Raw genomic sequence first — 16,115 nt, 5'->3', positions numbered from 1 at the left:
ACCTGAGGCGTGAAGAATGGTGTCATCTGATGGGGGACACAAATACACTAGGGACCGTGGATCGGGCATGACGTGTACAATGGACGGTGGAGGATGGAATCAAATGGCTGAGTGTAGTGACTTAAAGTTTGTCTCTGAGGCTGACAGTGGTTGTTTATTGATAGAAAAGAGAGAGAGAGAGAGAGAGAGAGAGAGAGAGAGCCCGTTGGTTATTTAACCGTACGAAACTGTTTTTATATTTGGCATATATTACAAACACTTTTACGTCTTACACGCACTCTCGGCAAAACACTACACACACACACACACACACACACTTACTCTTGCGTATGATTCAAGTAACATCAGCTGAGAGAGAGAGGCCAGGTGTTCGTAAATAAGGCAAGGTGTTGACCGTTCTTTGTTCCCTTCATTCTTACCAACCTTTGTTTCATCGACTTTTTTTAATGTATATTTTTCGTTCACATCAAAATTATTCAAGATCCAAACATTCTGAAACTGATAGATAAAACACATTTCCTGCTGTGTTTTTTTTCCACCCATGACAATATCCACCTCGTATATCATCCACTTCCTCCACTCGGCATCTAGACACGTGTATAACAAACTAACAAACATAACATCTGGAGGATAGGAAACAAAATGACATTTGAACAATTCACAAACAATAAATAACAATACTTAAAAGCCATATTATAGCGACAAGGACCCCAAGTTGACTCAAACCCCATCGCTCTGAACCCCGGAGAGAATTAATGAACCACTTAAGTACCATAGTCGTTCTCTCTCTCTGCTACTTAACTGTGTCGACCCTCTGTTAAGTGCCGTTAAGTAAGTGTGTAGGCGGCGCCTGTTTGGGGGTTGGTGGGGGTTGGACCTCCCTATCAAGGTCACTCCTGAGTCTCCACCAGATGACACTCTGGCCGGAACTCCCTAGGGGGGAGGGCGAGGCCAGGCAGACGAGGGGGCGGTGAGAGTGGCGCTGCTGGGCCGTGTGTGTGTGGTAGTGGAGGAGTTAGGGAGAAAGGGACAGGAGGGTGAGAGAGGAGAGGGTACAGAGGGCGATGAGTGTACAGAAGCCAGAGTGACACATTAGGAGGGTGAGAGTCAAGAAGTCGGAGAGGGAGAGGAGGATTAGGGAGAGTGGGGGAGAGGGGGGAGGGGGAGGAGGATTAGGGAGAGAAGGGGGAGAGGGGGAAGAGGAGGGAGAGGGGGAGGAGGAAGAGGGAGAGAGGGTAGGTGTATAAAGAAGAGAAGGGGAGGAGGGAAGGAGGGAGGAGAGTGAAAGAGAGATAAAGAGAAAGATAGATACATCACCTTAAAGCTCTCAGTCTTTAAGGTGATCACCGCCACTCTCACGTCACAAACACCTCAGTGCAACACACTCACAAATCATTTCGCGCTTATTATATCCAGACAAAGTAAAGGGAATATTGGTCGTAAACCATTTATAAATAAACACAAATCTTTATATACTTGACTTCAGATACAATACCACCATTTAAGTCTTGTTATCTTAGAGTATTTTTAAATAAAAGGTGTAATATTTCCCAGGTATTTATTAATATTTATTTGATTGTGTCTGCGTCGTAAAGCTTGTGTGTGTGTGTATATATATATATATATATATATATATATATATATATATATATATATATATATATATATATATATATATATATATATATATATATATATATATATATATCCTCGTGTTTCGAAGCCGGATTTGGTAAAACGTTACTCTGACCACCTACGTGATACGGGTAGTCCCCATTAGAGGTTCACGGCGCCATAAGCTCGTTGAACAGGCTTTGTGTGAAATATAACAAAGTCTAGGACTTCTTTTAGTATCCTGGTGGTCCAGAGGTAGCGTTCCCCGGTCACAGTCATGGGCTCGTGGGCCGTGGGTTCGAATTCTGGCAGGTTGAGGTGTTGATTGTATATATATATATATATATATATATATATATATATATATATATATATATATATATATATATATATATATATATATATATGTGTGTGTGTGTGTGTGTATACAGTGTGTGTGTGTGTGTGTATACAGGAGTCTTGGTTCACCCTCAGGCACAATCTTACGTCTTGGAGCACTTGTGAATTTCCTCACCTATTGCCCCTCGTGGTGAGGCTCACATCCTGTTGTGGCGGTGAGACTCACAGACCAGGCCGGACCTTCCACAACCTGCTGTAATTACCACACCTGTCCCGCCCCTCTCACCTCCACCTCTTTGTCAGCCACCAAGGACAGGCGACCAGTAACACTTCCTCGAGACCCGCATGAAAATAAGGTAAGCGTGGACACGATTCTGCATAGTTCTTACGCTAATTTTTCCCTCGTAACTGGAGATGTTAAGACCCAGTGTAGATGTCTGCCTTAAGGTGTATACAAAGAAAAGTAGGAAGCAGAGTGAAAATGAAAATAAAAATATACCTTAACTTACGGAGAAAATACTATATTTCGGATCACCTTAAGATTAGTCCCCCAGTATATTTTACCTGTTGAGTAAACATCCTGCCTCTGCCTTGGGGGTTAAGTTAGGTTAGGTTAGGTTAGCGTTAGGGTGATTAATCATAAGGTGAAATACGCCAACATAACTCGCCCTCTGACAGACACAGTACAGTGGTGCCAACAAAACCAACAATCTGATAAGAAACACAAGGACAACGACACCCACACAGACATGCACAAGAACAACCACGCATACACAGACATACACAAAGACAACCACACATAAACAAACATACACAGACAAACACAAAGACAACCACACACATATACAAACATACACAAGAACAACCACACGCACACAGATATACACAAAAACAATCACGCATACACAGACATACACAAAGACAACCACACATAAACAAACATACACAGATAAACACAAAGACAACCACACATATACAAACATACACAAGGTCAACTACACGCACACAAACATACACATAAGAACATAAGAAAATAAGGAGTCTGCAATAGGCCGGTTGGCCTGTGCATGGCAGCTCCAGTCGAGAGTTACTACCACTCTCTATCATCCATGAATCTATCTAGCCTCCTTTTGAAACTTTCCAGAGTTCCCGCACTTACTACAAAGTTGCTAAGCTTGTTCCACTCGTCCACCACCCTATTTGTGAACCAGTTTCTTCCTATCTCCCTCCTAAACCTAAACTTATCCAACTTGAATCAGTTGCTCCGAGTCCTATCCTGCTCGGATACTTTAAGAACTTTATCTATATCCTCTTTATTGAGTCCTTTCACCCACTTAAATACTTCTATCATATCTCCCCGCACTCTTCGTCTTTCTAGGGAATGCAAGTTAAGTTTCTTTAACCTATCCTGATATGGAAGGTTTCTAAGTCCCGGAATCATTTTTGTCATTCCTCGCTGCACCGACTCTAGTGAATTGATATCCATTCTATAATAGGGGCACCAGAACTGAACCGCATAATCGAGGTGTGGCCTGACTAGCGCAAGATATAGTTGCAATAAGACCTCTGCACTCTTGCTACTTACACTTCTAGATATAAAACCCAATACTCTGTTTGCCTTATTTCGAACATTAACGCACTGTTTTCTAGGCCGTAGGTCCGGGCTTACAAGTACCCCTAGGTCTCTTTCACAAGTCGACTTCTCTAGGTTGATGTTGTTAAGGCTGTGTACATTATCAGTATTTGTTCTTCCAATATTAAGTATGCTGCACTTGCTGGTGTTATATTTCATTTGCCATTTTTCAGACCACCCCTGCAGTTTATTTAGATCCTCCTGTAATGCATTTGCATCCTGCCCTGAATTAATTTGTCGCCCTATTTTGGTGTCATCCGCAAACTTGCTTATGTCACTGCTGATCCCAGTATCTAGATCGTTTATGTAGATTATGAACAAGAGTGGGCCTAGTACTGACCCTGAGAACCCCACTGGTTACACGGCCCCACTCAGATTTAACACCATCTACGCTGACCTCTGCGTTCTATCGGTGAGCCATGATTTTATCAATTTAAAACTTTCCCCTCGATACCATGAGCCTTAATTTTTCTCAGAAGCCTCTGATGCGGTACCGTCAAATGCTTTGCTAAAGTCTAAGTAAATAACATCGTAATTTTCGTCATTATCTACTACCTCGAAGACTTCTAAAAACGTCAGCAGATTTGTTAGACAAGATTTTTTCCTTTGTAAACCCATGTTGAGAGTCGTAGATTAATTTGCTTTTCTCTAGATGCGATCGGATGCTATCTGCTATAATTGATTCAAGAAATTTCCCCACTACTGACGTCAAACTGATCGGCCGGTAATTTGACGCTGATGCTCTGTCTCCCTTTTTGAATATGGGTACTACATTTGCCTGTTTCCACAAGTCTGGCACAACTCCAGTGTCTAATGATTTTTTAACCACACGCACACAGACAGACGGATGTGTATTCAAGCTGAAAACCCAAGCAGATGCACAGAGCCGCGAGGTATCTGAGCAAAACAGCAACGAGTTCACCCGCCCGCAACCCACAACAACCCAGGACTTGCTAAGCTGGCGAATTATCTCACCCTTCAAGCTCTTATCTCTTGTCCTAAGCTTTTTTTTCAACCTCTTTATCCTTAGTCTGAGTAACCTGACTTCAAAATTGTCTATAACCCGTTAACTCGATGCCTCAATAGGGTAAAAAAAAAACCTGTTATTGAATTCGCACTGTGTGTATAAGACAGTCTTGGTGGTCTTACTGTAGTTGTTCACTTCATCAACACACGAGTTAAAAACAAAAACAAAAAGTCTTAGATCTTACTTCTCATGGCCAGGTTTTGGATACATCAATTATTTAACTCACATAAGTTGACCTTTAATGATGATATACAACAAATAAAAAATACTTTATTCTTTTGACTGATAAAGGGAAGTAAGATTATGAATGACATATCCATTAGCTTGTTATTATAGCTTCTTATTATAGCTTCTTATTACAGCTTGTTATTATGTAAATTATGATAAGCTATTACGTAGAAAAATATTCAAAAGGTTTTCTTCCTCCTAATAGAGTGAAGAAGATAATTTAGTAATCCTAAAATAATACGAAATTAAAAATAAAATAATAATATAATTCAACAAATATATAGGTAAAAGAACACAAAACAAAGATTAAAATAAAAGATAAACACATATAAAGTAAAAAAGAGAAAGGGAGAACTATGACATAGGATTGGATGAACGAAGGAATAACAACAGGAAAGAAGATAATAGAGAGGGAAGATAAACACGTGGATGGGAGGGAGAGGAGGGGTCAGTGTTGTTCCCTTCACGTAATAACCGGTGTATTAAGAATGAAGGAGAGGATCATCTGTCTGGCCTCACGTGAAGGAAGTTTAATTAGGAATGATGAGAGAGAGAGAGAGAGAGAGAGAGAGAGAGAGAGAGAGAGAGAGAGAGAGAGAGAGAGAGGGAAGAGGCTGAAGGAAGAATAGAAGACTGATATTTACAGATGATAGGGACACAAACAGAAAGAGAAACAGAAAATGGAGAGAAAAGGAAAAATAATTAAAGAAGATGAGAGAAAAAGATAAAAGGCAGAGAGGATGAGGAAGGGAAAGGAGATTAATAACAGAGGTAAATAATGGAAATAAAAAGTTAGGTACAGCAATGATTTATTAAATATATTTATTCTATACAATGCATATTCTGTGTGTGTCCGTTCGTGTGGGTGTATTTTACTGACATTCAAAAATAATTTAAACATTTGTTATATAATTTTCTTTTTATAACCATCAACATGCATCACAGAATAAACATTACCCTGAGCCAAGGTTCCAATCCCAAGTCACGAGACCACATAGGGAGCGCCTCACCCACTGCGCCACCACGGTGTCATAAATTGGTGTCATAAATGATGCGTATGATGGGAACTGCTCAGACCACGCTGGTACTCCCTTCCCACCCCAACACCCACCCTGCAGCTGCGTATATTTCATGCCGTATGAATTATGTATACTACTTGGTGCTGTGGATGTCGTATATAAGCTGAGTGTCCCAGCAGCTTCATAATGCTCCTAGCACTAGTAGTGGAAAGGGTACACGTACGTCCTTGGCTTAAAATTCTCTCTCTCTCTCTCTCTCTCTCTCTCTCTCTCTCTCTCTCTCTCTCTCTCTCTCCACACACTCACAGGTAGAAAGCAACAATAGACTCTCATCTTTATACAGCAAAGTTTCCTAACAAAAATAACCCTCGCCGATATATTAAAAAAAAAATCTAATCTATTTTTTCACTGGTATCCCCGCGCCCCTCGAGGGTCAGCTGGGAGGGGTGGTGGAGCAGCGTGCGGGGAGACTTCCACTTTATAACGCTATTCAAACTAAGTTCTGAACTTTCAGCATCAAAACAAACTTCACAGACACACTTTACACCTGAACTCTCTCCCTCTGCTTCAGCAAACTGCCTTCTCGTTGTAGTATATGTTTCAGCAGCTTTCTATATTGTGTGTGTGTGTGTGGACTGGCTATGTTACCCACATGGACGACAGTAGACTGCTAAAGCAGCTGCTTTACAGTTACCTAACGAATAATACACGTAACGCTGGCGGGCAACTGAAAAGGTATAAGGATAGTCTTTAGACAAACCTGGAAAGTGCCAAACCGACCCACTCGCCTGGGAGACGATCACTCCACACCGTAACGCTTGGAGGAGCACCACACGAGAAGGTGTCAATACTTTCGAGTTAGCCCGACTGCATACCAAGGCAGACAAGTGCCAACGCCGGAAAGACGCTGCTGCCACCCCTCCCGCACTAGATGGCGCCATCCACACGTGCAACAACTGTGAACGACTCTGCCGGTCCCGTATCGGCCTCTTTAGTCATCTTAAAGCTCACCAACGAAGGTGACATCCTTAATAACTCATATCATTGTATCATTGCTGGATGATCGTCATACTCGATTCCGAGTGACAGCAAAGTAGTAATAGTAGTAGTACTGTGTGTGTGTGTGTGTGTGTGTGTATGTTTAATAATAATAATAATAATAATAATAACAATAATAATAATAATAATAATAATAATAATAATAATAATAATTAACGGTTTATTGAAAATAAGTAGTTACATAATTGGGGAATGGGTCACTTGATTTACAAATAATATACAAGTAACATAAGTGATTCAAATATGGCATATAATAACTACGTGGGGAGAAGCTCAAACTACAGGGCATTTCAACATAGTGACAGTGCAAAAACGTGTGTGTGTGTGTGTGTGTGTGTGTGTGTGTGTGTGTGTGTGTGTGTGTTTGTGTGTTTTGTGAGAACTTTATGTATTGAAAGTTCCTGCATTAGTGAAAGTTTTTACCTTTAGTAAAAACACCTATAAAAAGATTATGTACGGTATGTTGTAAAAGTGTCTTAATTATGTAAAGGCCTCATTATTTTGTAAGAGTTTGTATATTAGTGAAAGTTTCTGTATTTCTAAAAAAAAAAACACAATACACGCAAAAAAAAACTATGTAATTAGTGAACGCTTCATGTATTTAGTGAAAGCTTTCCATATTTATTTTGAGCGAAAAGTAATTACAAAAAACTGATTACAGTGCATTATCCATCATCACTGTAATTGTCACGATTTTACTGTTTTTATGAGTTAATGTTGTCAAGGCCGCATAAGTCGAGACAAAGCTGCAGGATCAAGGAGTTGACACGCGTATTTCTGATGTTGCTGTCGTTATGTACACGGTGTTACGTACACGATGTTATGTACGCGATTTCGTTCTGTACACGGTATTATTATATACATGACGTTGATGTTATGTGCACGATGTTGTTGTACAGGTGGCTCATAAGTCACATTACCGAGAACAAAATAAATGATATAATTGTTCACGGTAAAGAGAATTATGCACCACTCTGTCTGAATCTCTCCTCCTCCTCCTATTCTTATTCCTCCTCTTCTTCATTCATGCCACAACACCAAGAGGATCACCAGTGTGTGTGTGTGTGTGTGTGTGTGTGTGTGTGTGTGTGTGTGTGTGTGTGTGTGTGTGTGTGTGTGTGTGTGTGTGAAAATCTCTACCACGCCAACTCTGAACTCCTGCAATTCAAAAAAGGTACCAAAAAATACAGGTATGTTAGAAATGAGTCTCCCAAAATACCGTAATATAGTCTCTCGTAAAGGACTCGCTAGTACTGTACGTCCTAGTTACACTGGTAGGCTCCCACACCGTTATCTAGATTCCTCAGGCAGTACTTCCCTGTATTCTCTAGTTTCTCGCCGCCTGTTGGAGCTTCAGTCGCTTCCCAGAGCTTGATAATAAGGTCCTTTGTATTCATGAGAGCCGCTAGGAACTGCTTGCACCCAGAGTAAAAAATCAACTCATAGTTTCTGGTAGACTGCGTGTGTGTGTGTGAGGGGAGATGGGTCTCGCATTATGATTTTTTTTTTTAAGGGGAAGGCGGTGTGTTTTTAAATCCTCTTTGTTTTAGATTATTTTCCACTCACGTTTGCATATGTGTATTTGTTTTCATTATTAGAGGGTCCTCGGGTTACGAAAGGGTTCCGTTCCTGAAGATGTTCTTAAGTTGGAAATGTACGTAAGTCAGAACACATACCCTATGTGCACTATATCATAGCCCAAGTCCTTTTATACATCTCGAATCACTTAATTTAAGAGAAAAGAAGAAATTTAATGACAAAATACAGCAAAGAAAAGTAAAATTTAAAGTTTAACACTTACATTGAAACATGGGGCTGGCTTGCATGTAGAGGTGGGCATTTGTAAGAGTGACAGAGGCTTTACTGGGATGAAACTGAAGATGGTGATGATGATGAAAATGTTAACAGGATTGGTTCTGGAGAATCTGGTGAGGTGGAATTAACTGGTTCTGGAGTTGCTGGGAGTTGTTCTTTGGATGCTGCAGAGGTTGGTGGGACTGGTTCTGTAGATGCTGCAGAGGTTGGTGGGACTGGTTCTGTAGATGCTGCAGAGGTTGGTGGGACTGGTTCTGTAGATGCTGCAGAGGTTGGTGGGACTGGTTTTGGCTGCCTTTCGACTTTATTAAAAAAATTTCAACGGATGGTTGAACTGAAACTTTCTTCTTTTCCTCATAAATCTCTTTGGTGAATCTTGCTATGTTGGGATCTTGCTGTTCAAATTTAAACAATCCTTCTTCAATAAGCCTGAAACCTTCTGCCATTTCTTTTGTAACGAATCGCTTTGGCTTTGGAGTTTTAGGTTCCTCTACATTCTCTGACAAAATTTGTTTATCCAATTCAATCAGGTTCTCATTGCTTAATTCTTCAGCATGAGACTCAAGCAACTCTGTGACCTCATCCTCATGAATGTCAAGCTGGAGTTGGTTCCCAAGGTCTACCACTGTCTGTGTCACTTCCCCAACATCATCTTCAAAGCTCCTGAAATCGTGGTTAAACTGTGGGCAGAGTTTTTTCCAAACACCAATCTTGTTGGTTTATTTTACCCCAGCCCATGAATCTGCAATGTTATTCACAGCATCAAAAATGTTATATGACTTCCAAAATTACTTTAAAGTCCTACCCTCTTTAGGTTCTGTTTCCCTGAAAGTTTGAGAAAATATCCTTCTCAGGTAATATGCTTTAAATGAAGCAATAACTCCCTGATCCATCGGTTATAAAACAGATGTTGTGTTTGGAGGTAGAAACACAACCTTAATGTTTGGTTTAACATCATCTAAAATTGCTGGATGGCCAGGTGCATTGTTAAGAACCAATAGAATTTTAAAAGGCATTGACTTTTAAATACAATATCGCTCCACTTCAGGCACAAAAGGATTAAGGTACCAGACAAAGCTCTAGAATTTTCTGACTGGTAGACAAGCAAAGGTTTTAGTTTGTAGTCCCCAGCAGCATTGCCCCCTAGCAGTAAGGTCAACCTCTCCTTGGCAGCTTTATGTCCTGGTGCTGTTTTTCATGTTTTAAAAGGTACGTGCGTTCGGGCATCATTTTCCAAAATAAACCGGAAATTCACTTGCTGCAACTTAATCCGCAGTGGTTGCTTCGCCATGCACTTTGATGTTATGTAAGTTTGCCCTTGCTTTGAACCGGTTAAACCAGCTCCTACTAGCAACAAAATCTTCCCCATCACTTTCACCACCTCGTTTAGCCTTCAAGTCAGCGTGCAAGCTTCTCGCTTTTTTCGAATCAAGGCTAGACTTAGTGGCAGACGCCGTTGATTTTGTTCTCCCACCCATATCACTAACAATCTTTCCATTTAAATTAATAATCCACTTCTTTGTTTTGTTATCACAGTTGAGTTTATTGGTGTAGATCCTTTACCATGTTCAAGAATTTTCTCTTTGTCTTTCAAAATTGTCTGACTGTTGAACGACTGAAACCCAACGCCGTACCGAACACTGAGGGTGTTTCGCCTTTTTCAGAACGTTTAATTACATAAAATTTCACTTCCATTGTAATTGTTTTCCTTTTCTTGGATACCCTATTATCACTTGCATCATGTTTGCATTTGGGAGCCATGATAAGGGACGAAAAAGAAAGGTAATAAGAAAAAAACAGCAGTTTGTACTTGCTCACGCACTTTAAGGCGGTGAGGATAGGATAAAGCATACTGAAGCTCCAGCTCCCTCAAGGCGCGTGACTGGGTGCGATGCTTCACTCCCCACGCGCCGCTCCGCCTCCCCTTAACGCCGCACAAACTAACCAGCTGTACTTATGTCGGATTTCTTAAACAATTGACCTTGCCGGACCTCGTTCGTATCGGCGAGTGTTCGTAAGTCGGACGTTCGTGTGTGTGTGTGTGTGTGTGTGTTTGTGCATATAAATGGAATGAAATTAGGTTTTATATCTATATCTAAATGTATTTAATCCATTCACATTTGATATGTATTAGACTCTCTCTCTCTCTCTCTCTCTCTCTCTCTCTCTCTCTCTCTCTCCACATGATCAGAAACCTAACGAGGCACGGACATGGTTAAGAGAGGAATAAAGACTCACCTGTAATTAGTGCAGGTAAGGGAGTACCACTTTACCTGAGGTTTTCTGTTTAGATTAGTACGTGCGAACTGGATAAAGGTGATTAGAGATTGGAGATTAGAGATTGGAGATAAGGGATTAGAAGGCTCAAAGGGTAATACCAGTCCCCTTGTTAGACGTGTTATCATAGGCTGTGTTATTTTGCCATCAAACGGGTTTTATTTAATGCCTGGGTCTTATTTACTGTTTCTTTTTGTCTATACTTTTCGTTCACTATTCTCCTCCTTCTTCCTTATCTTGAGTTCTCTATTTCGCCTTTGATTTACCAAATACGAAGGCAGGAGAGAAGTTGTGAGAGAGAGAGAGAGAGAGAGAGAGAGAGAGAGAGAGAGAGAGAGAGAGAGAGAGAGAGAGAGAGAGAGAGAGAGAGAGGCTTTACACACACACACACACACCTCCACTATCATATCTGGCGAGCACCTAACAGCTGTGTACTAACCAAAGTATTGTGTTTTGTATGCGTGGTGCAGGAGGTAGGCGTGGCTCGCGCTTAACATACACGCCACTAGAGGATACAGTATCTAACAGGCGCGCGCGCGTGTGTGTGTGTGTGTGTGTGTGTGTGTGTGTGTGTGTGTGTGTGTGTGTGTGTGTGTGTGTGTGTGTGTGTGTGTGTGTAGCTTCTTTGGTGTATTGAGTAACAAGTCCAGTCACCAACAACAATCTCTATCCACACCCGAGACTCCGTACAGCCGGGTCATGTCTCCGAGCTGTTTGTGTAACCATACTGTAGAAGGCGCTGTAGTAGTATCTCACGAAGGTTGGTAAAGGAAGGTACAGGAAAATGTGTCGGTGGCTTCACAGACACTGAAAGACCTGACAACATCATCTTTGAGTTGAGGCTTCTGACTAAACTTTTATCGGGTTTTATTCTTCAACCTTTCTCTTTCCCTTACTCAAACTTTCTTTATTTCTCTTATTATCTTTTTTTGTGAGTGATAATGATGATGATGATGATGATGCAAAAAAATATAGCACCTTTAATCATACACAAAGATACATCAACGTAAATTTATATTATAAAAAATAAATATTTCTGCGCCAGCGTTCATACCTGATTAAATTATTCAGCAGTTGGCTTGGGAGTACTCACTTCTCATGAACCGGCACTCACGAAACCCCTCCTCACACGACAGACAGACAGACATGACCCCGGTCCAGCCTCGCCTCTCACCGGGGACTACCGTAAAAATTCCAGAATTAATAGCCGAAGCAACGGCACCACGACACGTACCTGACCCCCAGGTGGTGGTAGTGGTGGTGGCTAGTTTATTGTGCACCCGATACTCCTCCTGTGAGCAGTAGCGCAAAAGCAGTACAGAGCGGAGTTCACAAAGGGTCAGTATAACTAACCCCCGTGGTCAGGTTATTATGGCATTTAATGTTATAGCGTATTTCAAATAAATTCTTTGTTCAGTTTTGTACATATAGGGTAACTTATTCGCAACTGCGTGAGTACAGGAGTGTGAGGCAGTATGTCTGGCCGCACACTTTGTTATTCACATTTGCGTGAGAGGTATTCAAGCACATTGCCTGTTATTGTTTTAAATGTGTTTGTGTGTGTGCCTGTGCGTTTATCTGTGTTGTCTGTATGCGTGTGCAGAAATATCCAAACAATCCAGTGGTAAAAAGAATTGATAGAATTTCACGAGAGTTCGATGGCCAGTCATTGGTATGCAGGCGGCCTCGCTTGGGTGTGTGGCGTGAGCAGGAAACACTATTAGTAATGCTGCCTGTTGTTGTTCTGTTGTGCCTCTCAACTGATAACACAATTACGAAAACAGTAACCCGGAAAAAATATATCTATACCCTGATAGATCCAGCGACTGAGCAGCTTCTGGCAGTTAAATCCATCAGCTAATGTTCAACTCTTCTAAGCTACATCACAGCTAGGTAATATAATGCCAAGGAATGAACAATATCTGAGAACTAAATTTATCAGCTAATATACAATTCTGAAAGCTACATGACAGGTAGGAAACATGTATCAGCGACTGAAAATATTTTGGGGGGTTAAATTCGTCCACTAAGTATACCTTTTGTATGATGTGCGTGTGTCTAGAATGTATGAGTCGGTATTCATTGTACATTAATAGTCAGTGAATAATTAATAAGTTACTAGTCAGGAAGTAACAATTGATTACATCCCAATTGACACAGACTATCTATCTATCTATCTATCTATCTATCTATCTATATATCTATCTAATCTGTCTCTCTGTCTGTCTGTCTGTCTGTCTGTCTGTTTCTCTGTCTATCTCTCTGTTTGTCTGTCTGTCTGTCTGTCTGTCTCCTTCCTGTGTCCCTGAATACCGTTCACAACAAAATCTATTTACTCCCGGCGTGTTTTATCTGCTCTAACACCCGTCCCATTACAGAGGCATAACAAATCTTTGTTTGAGTTAGGCAATTTTCGGTCCTGAACACATAACGCTTGATGGTAACATATTTTTTGCTCAATTAAGAGGAATTTTATGCCCTTACTCATCGTTAATCTTACAGCCAAACACACACACAGATATAAACAAGTACACACACGCACACACAGGTACGTATACATGATACACAGGCATACAATTGAGTACAAAACACACATTTACACATATAAAGGGTCGCATACACACTTAATAATGGTTGCTTCTAGTGTACGAGGATGGCCGGCCACCTAGGCGTGAATTTGTTTAAGGTGTAGACGCTGTCGTTCACACAACAACCACACCCTAAGTTAATGAGCTGCAGGACCCAGTGTCAAGGACAACTCGCAAACTGCACTGGCTAACCATTACCCCGGAGCATGATCCTAAAATTGATTAACATCCAGGTTTCTAATTACTGGTGGGCGCGCACGCACACACACACACACACACACACACACACACACACACACACACACACACACACACACACACACACACACACACATACATACATACATACATACATGCATACATACATGCATACATACATACATACATACATACATACATACATACACAAACGTACGTACGTACGTAATTAGGCTACCTAAAATAAAAATGGACACAACCAAGATACTTAAACCAACACAAAAAGTTAAATTTAATTTTCAAAACACGAGTGGACAATTTAGGTAAAAATCAGAGTCGGTCGGAGTCACTGAAGCCAACCTGATGACGCAGCATATTCCGAGGACGCTCTGGAAGACAGGTTTATGGTTGGACTGGGCTGAGGAAGGAACTGTTGCCGGGCACGATGGTGTACTGTATATAGGCAGCGAGGTTTATGTGTTATGTTCGGGAAAGGTTTATAGAAAAGAGAAGTACTTTGCGACTGATTTTTTTATACGAAAGAAAATAATAAGAAATGTCTATCTACCTGTATATGGCCATTTTATAAAAGGTATAATGATATCCACATCTTACTATTTTTCATTCTAATTTTCCATAATATTTCTCCTATTCGAAATATCACTTCATTAGGATGTTCCTCGTCATCATCAAATCAGACTTATGCGTTCCTCTTCAATGTTAAATGTTAATTACTTGTGTGTTTACTTATCTGCAATATTCACTCAAAAGCCTAATTTATCGCGGCGCAGTAATACATTATAACACCAACATCATCGCTCAGGCCTTGACAAACCGTCCTTTATACTCTAACCGTAAAACCCTCCGGATGTCTCTATATCATACTCCCATCTATTGCTCCTAAGTCCAATAATTCCGGCCTCAAAAATCCCCCTTTCATCAGGATTTTGTTTATACGTCACTAACCTCGCTTTTCCTCTCCACCGTATCCACTGGAGCGAGGCTAATTCCCCTCAGTTCATCCCTAGGGCTGGGGTTCCCTCCCCCCCCCTCCCCCGAGGATTGCCGTTGCTGATGTGAAGGGAGTAGAGAGATAGGGGGGGAGGGGGGTGTACGGTGGGATTGAAGGGATGGTTGGAAGGGGAAGAGTAAGGAAAGTATGGTAAACGAGAACTTAGATGAGTTGAGGAGGTGATGTGTAGAGAGGGATGTGAAGAAGGAAGAGAAGATGGATGGAGAATGGATGGAAAGATAGTAAGTGAGGAGGAAAAGGATAATGGGGAAGAATGGGGGATAAGAGGGACTTTGAGAGGAGGAGAATATGGAAGGGGAATGTCAGGTGAATAATAAGTGAAGGGTCAGACGATGAGGGAAGAGGGAAAAATAAGATAACAGATAAAATATAGAGCAGACGGAGACACTGGAGAACACGAGGATAGGAAAATAGACGCAAAATGGTAAAAGCCAAAGCAACGAAGAAAATATTGCAAATAATATGTAAGGTGAGGATAGAGAAAAAAGATGAAAGGATTGCTGCCTGACTGCCAACTTTGGTGGTCTGGAATCGAATCCCAGCATGCACAAGTGAAAAAATTTTACATTACGAAAGAAAGAAGAGGTGAGACAATAAAGAGAGAGATGAAAAGGAAATGTGATGAATGGAATATGAAAGCAACTAATAACTGGGGGATGTCAATAAGAGTGTGACGATGATATACGGACGAGAAAGATGAATAAGAAATTTATGGAGAGAAGAGAGATAGTGGAGAAGTGAAGAGATCTGGTGAAAGTAAGAGAAGTGAAAGGAATAAAAGGACAATCCGCCGCTCCTCTTCTAGTTGTTTATTGGTCCTGAGTACTCAAGCCATAACACCAGGATCACCTGCGTGTAAAGTTTGTTCTCCAGTACTAATAGTTTTCAAAGAACAAACGTGTTTATACAAAGAACAATATTTATTATTTGTCACGGCCACTACTGAATGACCTTTCTCTTTCAGCAGTGCTCCATTTCCTAGGCCCATTCATCAGACTTACGTTCTGAAATAACGACTTTGATTAACAGACCAAGATCATGTAGACAATGCTTGCTACCTCTGGCTGATAGTTGAAAATGACATTTAATATAAATACACGGTGAGAATACATCCAAGGAAACTATTCATTATATTTTGCAAGTTGAGTTAGAACTGAAAAAATACTAATATATAAGAGTTAACAATTATTATATTTACAGTAAAACAAGAGTCCAACTGATTTAGTAATTTATCTATCTAAATCCCACAATATGGCTCTTCTTGCATTCACAGAAGTATCACTTA

The sequence above is a fragment of the Homarus americanus genome, unplaced genomic scaffold (genome assembly GCF_018991925.1).
Source record: "Homarus americanus isolate GMGI-L3 unplaced genomic scaffold, GMGI_Hamer_2.0 scaffold22250, whole genome shotgun sequence".
Taxonomy (NCBI): domain Eukaryota; kingdom Metazoa; phylum Arthropoda; class Malacostraca; order Decapoda; family Nephropidae; genus Homarus; species Homarus americanus.
The sequence above is the reverse complement of the archived record's forward strand: the minus strand, read 5'-3'. Positions refer to the sequence as shown.